This window comes from Triticum dicoccoides, chromosome 1B (assembly GCF_002162155.2).
Source record: "Triticum dicoccoides isolate Atlit2015 ecotype Zavitan chromosome 1B, WEW_v2.0, whole genome shotgun sequence".
Taxonomy (NCBI): Eukaryota; Viridiplantae; Streptophyta; class Magnoliopsida; order Poales; family Poaceae; genus Triticum; species Triticum dicoccoides.
In genome coordinates, this window is record NC_041381.1 from 152,092,814 (window position 1) to 152,107,695 (window position 14,882).

The window sequence follows — 14,882 nt, forward strand, 5'->3', positions numbered from 1 at the left end:
CACAGACTTATGGAGAAGCCTGCGTTTACAAGAAAGTGAGTGGGAGCTCTGTAGCATTTCTCATATTATATGTAGATGACATACTCTTGATGGGAAATGATATAGAACTCTTGGATAGCATCAAGGCCTACTTGAATAAAAGTTTTTCAATGAAGGACCTTGGAGAAGCTGCTTATATATTAGGCATCAAAATCTATAGAGATAGATCAAGACGCCTCATAGGTCTTTCACAAAGCACATACCTTGATAAGATATTGAAGAAGTTCAATATGGATCAATCCAAGAAAGGGTTCTTGCCTGTGTTACAAGGTGTGAAATTGAGCTCAGCTCAGTGTCCGACCACGGCAGAAGATATAGAAGAGATGAGCGTCATCCCCTATGCCTCAGCCATAGGTTCTATTATGTATGCCATGTTGTGTACCAGACCTGATGTTAACCTTGCCGTCAGTTTGGTAGGAAGGTACCAAAGTAATCCCGGCAAGGAACACTGGACAGCGGTCAAGAATATCCTGAAGTACCTGAAAAGGACTAAGGAAATGTTTCTCGTTTATGGAGGTGACGAAGAGCTCGTCGTAAAGGGTTACGTCGACGCTAGCTTCGACACAGATCTGGATGACTCTAAGTCACAAACCGGATACGTGTATATTTTGAATGGTGGGGCAGTAAGCTGGTGCAGTTGCAAGCAAAGCGTCGTGGCGGGATCTACATGTGAAGTGGAGTACATGGCAGCCTCGGAGGCAGCACATGAAGCAATATGGGTGAAGGAGTTCATCACCTACCTAGGAGTCATACCCAATGCGTCGGGGCCGATCAAGCTCTTCTGTGACAACACTGGAGCTATTGCACTTGCCAAGGAGCCCAGGTTTCACAAGAAGACAAGGCACATCAAGCGTCGCTTCAACTCCATTCGTGAAAATGTTCAAAATGGAGACATAGAGATTTGTAAAGTACATACGGACCTGAATGTAGCAGATCCGTTGACTAAACCTCTCCCTAGAGCAAAACATGATCAACACCAGAATTCCATGGGTGTTCGATTCATCACAATGTAACTAGATTATTGACTCTAGTGCAAGTGGGAGACTGTTGGAAATATGCCCTAGAGGCAATAATAAAAGCATTATTATTATATTTCCTTGTTCATGATAATTGTCTTTATTCATGCTATAATTGTGTTATCTGGAAATCGTAATACATGTGTGAATAATAGACATCAACATGTCCCTAGTGAGCCTCTAGTTGACTAGCTCGTTGATCAACAGATAGTCATGATTTCCTGACTATGGACACTGGATGTCATTGATAACGAGATCACATCATTAGGAGAATGATGTGATGGACAAGACCCAATCCTAAACATAGCACAAGATCGTATAGTTCGTTTGCTAGAGTTTTCTAATGTCAAGTATCTTTTCCTTAGACCATGAGATCGTGTAACTCCCGGATACTGTAGGAGTGCTTTGGGTATGCCAAACGTCACAACGTAATTGGGTGACTATAAAGGTAGACTACGGGTATCTCCGAAAGTGTCTGTTGGGTGACATGGATCAAGACTGGGATTTGTCACTCTGTATGACGGAGAGGTATCACTGGGCCCACTCGGTAATGCATCATCATAATGAGCTCAGAGTGACCAAGTGTCTGGTCACGGGATCATGCATTACGGTACGAGTAAAGTGACTTGCCGGTAACGAGATTGAACGAGGTATTGGGATACCGACGATCGAATCTCGGGCAAGTAACATATCGATAGACAAAGGGAATAGCGTACGGGGTTGATTGAATCCTCGACATCGTGGTTCATCCGATGAGATCATCGTGGAGCATGTGGGAGCCAACATGGGTATCCAGATCCCGCTGTTGGTTATTGACCAAAGAGTCGTCTCGGTCATGTCTGCTTGTTTCCCGAACCCGTAGGGTCTACACACTTAAGGTTCGGTTACGCTAGGGTTGTAGGGATATGTATATGCAGTAACCCGAATGTTGTTCGGAGTCCCGGATGAGATCCCGGACGTCACGAGGAGTTCCGGAATGGTCCGGAGGTAAAGATTTATATATGGGAAGTCCTGTTTCGGGCATCGGGACAAGTTTCGGGGTTATCGGTATTGTACCGGGACCACCGGAAGGGTCCCGGGGGTCCACCGGATGGGTCCACCTGCCCCGGGGGGCCACATGGGCTGCAAGGGGGTGCGCCTTGGCCTAATGGGCCAAGGGCACCAGCCCCACATAGGCCCATGCGCCTAGGGTTCAAGGGGGCAAGAGTCCTAGGAGGGTAAGGCACCTCCTAGGTGCCTTGGGGGGGAGGGAAACCCCCCTTGGCCGCCGCACCCCCTAGGAGATTGGATCTCCTAGGGCCGGCCACCCCCCCTTGGCACCCCTATATATAGTGGGGGAGAGGAGGGACTTCATACCTGAACGCCTTGGCCTTTGGTTGCCTCCTTCTCCATCCCCAACACCTCCTCCACCTCCATAGTGCTTAGCGAAGCTCTGTCGGAGTACTGCAGCTCCATCAACACCACGCCGTCGTGCTGCTGCTGGTGCCATCTCCCTCAACCTCTCCTCCCTCCCTTGCTGGATCAAGAAGAGGAGACGTGGCTGTTCCGTACGTGTGTTGAACGCGGAGGTGCCGTCCGTTCGGCGCTGGTCATCGGTGATTTGGATCACGTCGAGTACGACTACATCATCACCGTTCTTTTGAACGCTTCCGTGCGCGATCTACAAAGGTATGTAGATGCATCTGATCACTCGTTGCTAGATGAACTCCTAGATGATCTTGGTGAAACGAGTAGGAAAATTTTTGTTTTCTGCAACGTTCCCCAACATATAGGTCATGAAGAAAGCAACATCAACATACTAAACGATCAAGTGCTAAGCTAACGGAATGGGTCAAGTCAATCACATCATTTTCTAATGATGTTATCCCGTTAATCAAATGACAACTCATGTCTATGGCTAGGAAACTTAACCATCTTTGATTCAATGAGCTAGTCGAGTAGAGGCATACTAGCGACACTTTGTTTGTTTATGTATTCACACATGTACTAAGTTTCCGGTTAATACAATTCTAGCATGAATAATAAACCTTTATCATGAAATAAGGAAATAAATAATAACTTTATTATTGCCTCTAGGGCATATGTCCTTCAATCCCATCTACTTCTCCTCTCCCTCATGCTGGATCAAGAAGGAGGAGACGTCATCGAGCCACACGTGTGCTAAACTCGGAGGTGTCGTCCATTCGGCACTAGATTGGTTGGACCGTGATCCGAACGCGAAGAGTACGACTACATCAATCGCGTGATAAATGCTTTCGGTTGTGGTCTACGAGGGTACGTAAACACACTCTCCCCTCTCGTTGCTATGCATCTCCTAGATAGATCTTGCGTGAGCGTAGGAAATTTTTGAAATTGCATGCTACGTTCCCCAACACTAGATTGTTATATATGCATGTAGTAGGACCATTTTAGGATGCTGCCAAATGTGCATGGGTGCACATGGGTGATATTGATGAGTGGCACTTGCTATTGCTCTTTTTAGATGCTTCCATAGTGCACTAATGAGTGGCAGTTGCAGAAAACTAGATGCCACTGATTAGTGTCATTTGCTCATGGGCAACTACCACTGATCAGTAGCACTTGCTGTTGGGCAAGTACCCTGATCAGTGGCACTGATCAGTGGCATTTTTCCCAGAGCAAGTGCCATTGATAAGCGGCATTTGGCAAAGAGTTTGTGCACTGATCGGTGGCATTTGCTCTTGGGAAAATTTCTCCGATCAGTTCCATTTGCTGTAGTGCTGGTGCAACTGATCGTTGGCATTTGATGAGTGGCATTTGGCAAAGATTTTGTGCACTAATACTTGTCATCTTACCTGTCAAGATATTGAAGAGTGACTGGGATGCGGCGGGTGGAGGAGCTCATGTGGTGGCCAGAGCTGAGGGCGCCGAGGATTTCATCCCCACGAACAAGTGGCTTAGGACGGTGGACCTGCCTGGCAGATCGCCTTCATGAGCCTGCCTCGTTCAAGGGGACGATCTATGAGGCAGGGCCATGAGGAGGGGGGCCGGGAGCCGTTGTGCTTCTACCAGAAGATCAAGGACAACGAGGACCTCGCCATGCTCGTCGTCCCTCGCAAGTTCGTGGAGGTGATGAACACCTGGCTGGTCATCAAGCGGCTCCCGCGTGTGGTCAGGCTGTCAGCAAACAAGCATTGCGTGTTCTGGGTGCAGGTCCAGAACTTCGAGAGGCACATGGTACTTGGCCGGGGCGGGTGAAGGAAATATGCCCTAGAGGCAATAATAAAGTTATTATTTATTTCCTTATATCATGACAAATGTTTATTATTCATGCTAGAATTGTATTAACCGGAAACATGATACATGTGTGAATACATAGACAAACATATAGTCACTAGTATGCCTCTACTTGACTAGCTCATTAATCAGAGATGGTTATGTTTCCTAACCATAGACATGTGTTGTCATTTGATTAATGGGATCACATCATTAGGAGAATGATGTGACATGACCCATTCCGTTAGCCTAGCACTTGATCGTTTAGTATATTGCTATTGCTTTCTTCATGACTTATACATGTTCCTGTAACTATGAGATTATGCAACTCCCGTTTACCGGAGGAACACTTTGGGTGCTACCAAACGTCACAACGTAACTGGGTGATTATAAAGGAGTACTACAGGTGTCTCCAAAGGTACATGTTGGGTTGGCGTATTTTGAGATTAGGTTTTGTCATTCCGATTGTCGGAGAGGTATCTCTGGGCCCTCTCGGTAATGCATATCACTATAAGCCTTGCAAGCAATGTAGCTAATGAGTTAGTTACAGAATGATGCATTACGTAACGAGTAAAGAGACTTGTCGGTAACGAGATTGAACTAGGTATTAGATACCGACGATCGAATCTCGAGCAAGTAACATACCGATGACAAAGGGAACAAAGTATGTTGTTATGCGGTTTGACCGATAAAGATCTTCGTAGAATATGTAGGAGCCAATATGGGCATCCAGGTTCCGCTATTGATTATTGACCAAGAATAGTTCTAGGTCATGTCTACATAGTTCTCGAACCCGTAGGGTCCGCACGCTTAAGGTTTTGATGACAGTTATATTATGAGTTTATGAGTTTTGATGTACCGAAGGAGTTCGGAGTCCCGGATGAGATCGGGAACATGACGAGGAGTCTCGAAATGGTCGAGACGTAAAGATCGATATATTGGATGACTATATTCGGAGTTCGAAAAGGTTCCGAGTGATTCAGGTATTTTTCGGAGTACCGGAGAGTTACGGGAATTCGCCGGGGAGTATATGGGTCTTATTGGGCCATACGGGAATAGAGAAGAGAGGCCAAAAGGAAGGAGGCCTGCGCCCCCCCTCTGGTCCGAATTGGACAAGGGGCGCAGCCCCCCTTTCCTTCTTCCTCTCCCCCTCTTTCCCCTTCTCCTACTCCAACAAGGGAGGTGGAATCCTACTAGGACTAGGGAGTCCTAGTAGGACTCCACACTTGGCGCGACCCCTCCTAGGGTCGGCCTCCTCCCCCCTTGCTCCTTTATATACGGGGGCAGGGGGCACCCCATGACACACAAGTTGATCTTCGTGATCGTTCCTTAGCCGTATGCGGTGCCCCCCTCCACCATATTCCACCTCGGTCATATCGTTGCGGTGCTTAGGCGAAGCCCTGCGTCGGTAGAACATCATCATCGTCACCACGCCGTCGTGCTGACGGAACTCATCCCCGACACTTTGCTGGATCGGAGTCCGGGGATCGTCATCGAGCTGAACGTGTGCTGAACTCGGAGGTGCCGTACGTTCGGTACTTGGATCGGTCGGATCATGAAGACATACGACTACATCAACCGCGTTGTCATAACGCTTCCGCTTTCGGTCTGCGAGGGTACGTGGACATTACTCTCCCCTCTCGGTGCTATGCCATCACCATGATCTTGCGTGTGCGTAGGTTTTTTTTTTGAAATTACTACGTTCCCCAACAGTGGCATCCGAGCCTAGGTTTTATGCGTTGATGTTATATGCACGAGTAAAACACAAGTGAGTTGTGGGCGATATAAGTCATACTGCTTACCAGCATGTCATACTTTGGTTCGGCGGTATTGTTGGATGAAGCGGTCCGGACCAACATTACGCGTACGCTTACGCGAGACTGGTTTTACCGACGTGCTTTGCACACAGGTGGCTGGCGGGTGTCAGTTTCTCCAACTTTAGTTGAACCGAGTGTGGCTACGCCCGGTCCTTGCGAAGGTTAAAACAACACCAACTTGACAAACTATCGTTGTGGTTTTGATGCGTAGGTAAGAACGGTTCTTGCTAAGGCCGTAGCAGCCACGTAAAATTTGCAACAACAAAGTAGAGGACGTCTAACTTGTTTTTGCAGGTCATGTTGTGATGTGATATGGTCAAGACCTGATGCTATATTTTATTGTATGAGATGATCATGTTTTGTAACCGAAGTTATCGGCAACTGGCAGGAGCCATATGGTTGTCGCTTTATTGTATGCAATGCAATCGCCCTGTAATGCTTTACTTTATCACTAAGCGGTAGCGATAGTCGTAGAAGCATAAGATTGGCGAGACGACAACGATGCTACGATGGAGATCAAGGTGTCGCGCCGGTGACGATGGTGATCATGACGGTGCTTCTGGAGATGGAGATCACAAGCACAAGATGATGATGGCCATATCATATCACTTATATTGATTGCATCTGATGTTTATCCTTTATGCATCTTATCTTGCTTTGATTGACGGTAGCATTTTAAGATGATCTCTCACTAATTATCAAGAAGTGTTCTCCCTGAGTATGCACCGTTGCCAAAGTTCGTCGTGCCCAGACACCACGTGATGATCGGGTGTGATAAGCTCTACGTCCATCTACAACGGGTGCAAGCCAGTTTTGCACACGCAGAATACTCAGGTTAAACTTGACAAGCCTAGCATATGCAGATATGGCCTCGGAACACGGAGACCGAAAGGTCGAGCGTGAATAATATAGTAGATATGATCAATATAGTGATGTTCACCATTGAAAACTACTCCATCTCACATGATGATCGGTTATGGTTTAGTTGATTTGGATCACGTGATCACTTAGAAGATTAGAGGGATGTCTTTCTAAGTGGGAGTTCTTAAGTAATAACTTTAATTTATCATGAACTTAGTCCTGGTAGTATTTTGCAAATTATGTTGTAGATCAATAGCTCGCGTTGTTGCTTTCATATGTTTATTTTTATATGTGTTCCTAGAGAAAACTATGTTGAAAGATGTTAGTAGCAATGATGCGGATTGGATCTGTGATCTGAGGTTTATCCTCATTGCTGCACAGAAGAATTATGTTTTTGATGCACCGCTAGGTGACAGACCTGTTGCAGGAGCAGATGCAGACGTTATGAACGTTTGGCTAGCTCAATATGATGACTACTTGATAGTTTAGTGCACCATGCTTAACGGCTTAGAATTGGGACTTCAAAGACGTTTTGAACGTCATGGACCATATGAGATGTTCCAGGAGTTGAAGTTAATATTTCAAGCAAATACCCGAGTTGAGAGATATGAAGTCTCCAACAAGTTCTATAGCTAAAAGATGGAGGAGAATCGCTCAACTAGTGAGCATGTGCTCAGATTGTCTGGGGACTACAATCGCTTGAATCAAGTGGGAGTTAATCTTCCAGATAAGATAGTGATTGACAGAATTCTCTAGTCACCATCACCAAGTTAGTAGAACTTTGTGATGAACTATAGTATGCAAGGGATGACGAAAACGATTCCCAAGCTCTTCGTGATGCTGAAATCGATGAAGGTAGAAATCAAGAAAAAGCATCAAGTGTTGATGGTTGACAAGACCACTAGTTTCAGGAAAAGGGCAAAGGGAAGAAGTGGAACTTCAAGAAGAACGGCAAGCAAGTTGCTGCTCAAGTGAAGAAGCCCAAGTCTGGTCCTAAGCCTGAGACTAAGTGCTTCTACTGCAAAGGGACTAGTCACTGGAAGTGGAACTGCCCCAAGTATTTGGCGGATAAGAAGGATGGCAAAAGTGAACAAAGGTATATTGGATATACATGTTATTGATGTGTACTTTACTAGTGTTTATAGCAACCCCTCGGCATTTTGATACTGGTTCAGTTGCTAAGAGTAGTAACTCGAAACGGAGTTGCAGAATAAACAGAAAATAGTAAAAAGGCGAGGTGACGATGTGTGTTGGAAGTAGTTCTAAGATTGATATGATCATCATCGCACACTCCCTATATTTTTGAGATTAGTGTTAAACCTAAATAAATGTTATTTAGCGTTTGCGTTGAGCATGAATATGATTTGATCATGTTTATTGCGATACAGTTATTCATTTGAAGTTAAAGAATAATTGTTATTCTGTTTACATGAATAAGACCTTCGATGGTTATACACCCAATGAAAATAGTTTGTTGGATCTCGATCGTAGTGATACACATATTCATAATATTGATGCCAAAAGATGCAAAGTTAATAATGATAGTGCAACTTATTTGTGACACTGCCGTTTGGGTCATATCGGTGTAAAGCGCATGAAGAAACTCCATAAAGATGGATTTTTGGAATCACTTGGTTATGAATCATTTGATGCTTGCGAACCGTGCCTTTTGGGCAAGATGACTAAAAACTCCATTCTCCGGAACAATGGAACGAGCTACTGACTTATTGGAAATAATACATACCGATGTATGCGATCCGATGAGTGTTAAGGCTCGTGGCAAGTATCGTTATTTTCTAACCTTCACAAATGATTTGAGCAGATATGGGTATATCTACTTGACGAAACATAAGTCTGAAATAGTTGAAAAGTTCAAAGAATTTCAGAGTGAAGTGGAAAAATCATCGTAACAAGAAAAATAAAGTTTCTACGATCTGATCGTGGAGACGAATATTTTAGTTATGAGTTTGGTCTTCATTTGAAACAATGTGAAATAGTTTCGCAACTCACGCCATCTGGAACACCACAATGTAATGGTGTGTCCGAACGTCGTAATCGTACTTTACTAGATATGGTGCGATCTATGATGTCTCTTATTGGTTTACCACTATTGTTTTGGGGTTATGCATTAGAGACAACTGCATCCACGTTTAATAGGGCACCATCTAAATCCGTTGAGACGACACCGTATGAACTATGGTTTACCAGTAAACCTAAGCTGTCGTTTCTTAAAGCTTGGAGTTGCGATGCTTATATGAAAAAAAGGTTTTCAACCTGATAAGCTCGAACCCAAATCGGAGAAGTGCGTCTTCATAGAATACCCAAAGGTAACTATTGGGTACACCTTCTATCACAGATCCGAAGGCAAGTTATTCGTTGCTAAGATGGATCCTTTCTAGAGAAGAAGTTTCTCTCGAAAGAAGTGAGTGGGAGGAAAGTAGAACTTGATGAGGTAATTGTACCTTCTCCCTTATTGGAAACTAGTTCATCACAGAAATTAGTTCCAGTGATTACTACACCAATTAGTGAGGAAGTTAATGATGATGATTATGAAACTTCAGATCAAGTTGCTGCCAAACCTCGTAGGTCTTCCAGAGTAAGATCCGCACCAGAGTGGTACGGTAATCATGTTCTGGAAGTCATGTTACTAGACCATGATGAACCTACGAACTATGAGGAAGCGATGATGAGCCCAGATTCCACGAAATGGCTTGAGGCCATAAAATCTGAGATGTGATCCATGTATGAGAACAAAGTATGGACTTTGATTGACTTGCTCTGATCAGCAAGCCATGTTAAATAAATGGATCTTCAAGAGGAAGATGGACACTGATAGTAGTGTTACTATCTACTAAGATCGACTTGTTGCAAAAGGTTTTCGACAAGTTCAAGGGGTTGACTACGATGAGACTTTCTCACCCGTAGCGATGCTTAAGTCTGTCCGAATCATGTTAGCAATTGCTGCATTTTATGATTATGAAATTTGGCAAATGGATGTCAAAACTGCATTCTTGAATGGATTTCTGGAAGAAGAGTTGTATATGATGCAGCCAGAAGGTTTTGTTAATCCTAAAGGTGCTAACAAAATGTGCAAGCTCCAGCGATCCATCAATGGACTGGTGCAAGCATCTCGGAGTTGGAATATACGCTTTGATGAGTTGATTAAAGCATATGGTTTTATACAAACTTTTGGAAAGGCCTGTATTTACAAGAAAGTGAGTGGGAGCACTACAACCTTTCTGATAAGTATATGTGAATGACATATTGTTGATCGGAAATGATGTAGAATTTTCTGGAAAGCATAAAGAAGTGTTTGAAGGGAGTTTTTCAAAGAAAGACCTTGATGAAGCTGCTTACACATTGAGCATCAAGATCTATAGAGATAGATCAAGACGCTTGATAAGATTTTTCAATAAGTACATACCTTGGCAAGATTTTGAAGTAGTTCAAAGTGGAACGGTCAAAGAAAGAGTTCTTGCCTGTGTTGCAAAGGTATGAAATTGAGTAAGACTCAAAACCCGACTATGGCAGAAAATAGAAAGAGAATGAAAAGTCATTCCCTATGCCTCAGTCATAGGTTCTATAAAGTATGCTAGCTGAGAACCAAACCTATTGTATACCTTGCTCTGTGTTTGGCAAAGGAATACAATTTTGATCTAATAGTAGATCACTGGACAGCGGTCAAGAATATCCTTAGTGAGGACTAAGGAGATGTTTCTCGATTATGGAGGTGATAAAAGAGTTCGTCGTAAAAGTTACATCGGTGCAAACTTTTACACTGATCCAGATGACTCTAAGTCTCAATCTGGATACATATTGAAAGTGGGAGCAATTAGCTAGAGTAGCTCCGTGCAGAGCATTGTAGACATAGAATATTTGCAAAATACATACGACTCTGAATGTGACAGACCCGTTGACTAAGCTTCTCTCACAAGCAAAACATGATCACACCTTAATACTCTTTGGGTGTTAATCACATAGCGATGTGAACTAGATTATTGACTCTAGTAAACTCTTTGGGTGTTGATCACATGACGATGTGAACTATGGGTGTTAATCACATACAGATGTGAACATTGGTGTTGAATCACATGATGATGTGAACTAGATTATTGACTCTAGTGCAAGTGGGAGACTGAAGGAAATATGCCCTGGAGGCAATAATAAAGTTATTATTTATTTCCTTATATCATGATAAATGTTTATTATTCATGCTAGAATTGTATTAACCGGAAACATGATACATGTGTGAATACATAGACAAACATATAGTCACTAGTATGCCTCTACTTGACTAGCTCATTAATCAAAGATGGTTATGTTTCCTAACCATAGACATGTGTTGTCATTTGATTAATGGGATCACATCATTAGGAGAATGATGTGACATGACCCATTCCGTTAGCCTAGCACTTGATCATTTAGTATATTGCTATTGCTTTCTTCATGACTTATACATGTTCCTGTAACTATGAGATTATGCAACTCCCGTTTACCGGAGGAACACTTTGGGTGCTACCAAACGTCACAACGTAACTAGGTGATTATAAAGGAGTACTACAGGTGTCTCCAAAGATACATGTTGGGTTGGCGTATTTCAAGATTAGGTTTTGTCACTCCAATTGTCGGAGAGGTATCTCTGGGCCCTCTCGGTAATGCACATCACTATAAGCCTTGCAAGCAATGTAGCTAATGATTTAGTTACAGAATGATGCATTACGTAACGAGTAAAGAGACTTGCCGGTAACAAGATTGAACTAGGTATTAGATACCGACGATCGAATCTCGGGCAAGTAACATACCGATGACAAAGGGAACAAAGTATGTTGTTATGCGGTTTGACCGATAAAGATCTTCGTAGAATATGTAGGAGCCAATATGGGCATCCAGGTTCCGCTATTGGTTATTGACCAAGAATAGTTCTAGGTCATGTCTACATAGTTCTCGAACCCGTAGGGTCCGCACGCTTAAGGTTTCGATGACAGTTATATTATGAGTTTATGAGTTTTGATGTACCGAAGGAGTTCGGAGTCCCGGATGAGATCGGGGACATGATGAGGAGTCTCGAAATGGTCGAGACGTAAAGATTGATATATTGAACGACTATATTCGGAGTTCGGAAAGGTTTCGAGTGATTCGGGTATTTTTCGGAGTACCGGAGAGTTAGGGGAATTCGCCGGGGAGTATATGGGCCTTATTGGGCCATACGGGAATAGAGGACAGAGGCCAAAAGGAAGGAGGCCTGCCCCCCTTCTGGTCCAAATTGGACAAGGGGCGCAGCCCCCCTTTCCTTCTTCCTCTCCCCCTCTTTCCCCTTCTCCTACTCCAACAAGGGAGGTGGAATCCTACTAGGACTAGGGAGTCCTAGTAGGACTCCACATTTGGCGCGCCCCCTCCTAGGGCCGGCCTCCTCCCCCCTTGGTCCTTCATATACGGGGGCAGGGGGGCACCCCATGACACACAAGTTGATCTTCGTGATCGTTCCTTAGCCGTGTGCGGTGCCCCTCCTCCACCATATTCCACCTCGGTCATATCGTTGCGGTGCTTAGGCGAAGCCCTGCGTTGGTAGAACATGATCATCGTCACCACGCCGTCGTGCTGACGGAACTCATCCCCGACACTTTGCTGGATCGGAGTCCGGGGATCGTCATCGAGCTGAACGTGTGCTGAACTCGGAGGTGCCGTACGTTCGGTACTTGGATCGGTCGGATCGTGAAGACGTACGACTACATCAACCGCGTTGTCATAACGCTTCCGCTTACGGTCTACGAGGGTACATGGACATTACTCTCCCCTCTCGTTGCTATGCCATCACCATGATCTTGCGTGTGCGTAGGATTTTTTTTTTGAAATTACTACGTTCCCCAACAGCGGGAACTACTTCTGCCGCCGCCACCAGATCGTCCCCGACAACCTCGTTGTTGTGTGCATCTCAAGACTCGACCTCAAGGTCCAATATACAACTATGACTCCTCGGTCATGTGCAGGTTTCGTTGCAACAGGCACAACTGCGTTGGTGACATTGAGCATGCAATGTAGTTATTTTTTATGATGTTAGTGTTGAACTTTATGGTGTGTGGCTAGACTTATGGTATTTGTGCTGAAAACTTGTTAATATTTTGGCCAGGAGCAGCACCCTGGCGTGGAGCAGGGAAGGATGATGCCCCTGCTGTTAATCTAAGTAGTTTGCCGTCATTTGGTTGCTTGCTTTGTTTGATCTAATATGTGCTTGCTGTTGTGCTAATCATGTGGTGGTAAGGCCACCACATTTAAATGGGGTGAGCAAAACACAAACGTTATTTGCAACCAAACAACTGAAGTTTGCATCTGCTCGCACCCTAAGCACGAAAATGGCAATCGAATAGCAGGGGGTAAGTGCCACTTTATGCGATGCAGGCAACCAAACACATGTTGCATCTGCTGCATATGAGGCTGCATATGAAGAACCAGCGTGACTGAAGATGGACATGCAATGCAGCTACAGTTGAAAACTGAAACCAAACACGCCCTTAGGCCCTGTACAACGGTGGGTGCTTACACAGGTGCCTCACAAGAAAATCCGGTTTTTTTCCTAAGAATTGATTACACAGGTGCTTATAACGGGTGGCAGAAGCAAAGTTTTGCTTCTGGTGCCAGGCGGTGCTTACAACAAATAACCGCCAGGATGGGTTCATTGGTTTGTTCTTTCAAAAATCCTGGGAAGTGATCAAGGAGGATCTGATGGCCGCTATTCATAAGCTGTTCATTGGAAATGGGAGGGGCTTTGGGAGGCTTAACCAAGCCCTCATCACTCTCTTGCCGAAGTCCCCGGATGCTTCTTCTGTCTTCGATTTCCGGCCGATTAGCCTTGTGCATAGCATGCCCAAGATCGCATCCAAGCTTCTTACCTCGAGGCTTAGGCCGCGTATGGGAGAACTTGTCCAGGTGAATCAGTCAGCTTTCATAAAAGGGAGATGCTTGCACGACAATTTTCTGCTCGTGAGACAAGTGGCGAGGATGATGCACAAAAGGAAAGCCAAAGGTGTTCTGCTCAAGCTTGACATCACTAAAGCCTTTGACTCTTTGTCATGGCCGTTCCTGTTTGAAGTGTTGCGAGCTAAGGGCTTTTCGGAGCGGTGGATTTCTTGGATTGCCACCATGCTTACGACGGCTAGCTCAAGAGTGATCGTGAATGGGCAAGCGGGAGATAAGTTCATGCATGCTAAAGGTTTGAGGCAAGGGGATTCGATTTCCCCTTTGCTCTTTGTTATAGCCATGGATATCCTTACACATATTATTATCAAGGCGCATGAAGCTGGAGTTATGAGTCGCATTCTTGGATGCAGCCCGGTGCAGAGGCTGTCATTATATGCCGATGATGTGGTCCTGTTCATCAAACCCACACGGCCGGACCTGGCGTTAGTCAGAGAATCTCTTACCATCTTTGGAGTTGCCTCTGGACTGAGAGTAAATTTTGCTAAATCTGCGGCTATTTTGATTCGGGCAGAGCCGGAGGATGAGGATATTGTGAAATCGGCGCTGCCCTGGAAGCTTGCCACCTTCCCTTGTAAGTACCTTGGGTTGCAGTTGAGTATATGGCAGTTGAAAAGATCGGAATGGCAGCCTATGGTGGACGCGGCCCTCCACATGTTGCCAGGATGGCAAAGGGGCTTGGTGACTAGACCAGGCAGGCTGGTTCTCGTCAACCAGGTCATGAGAGCACGGGCCACCCACCACCTTATGGTTGCGGAAGCGCCAAAATGGGCTCTTGACAAAGTGGACAAAGGATGTAGGGCCTTCTTCTGGGCCGGGACCGAGGAAATCAAGGGAGGTAAATGTGTTGTAGCTTGGGCGAGAGTATGTAGGCCGAAGCTCATGGGAGGGCTAGGCGTCATTGATCTACACAAACACGGCATTGCTCTAAGGTTGAGGTGGG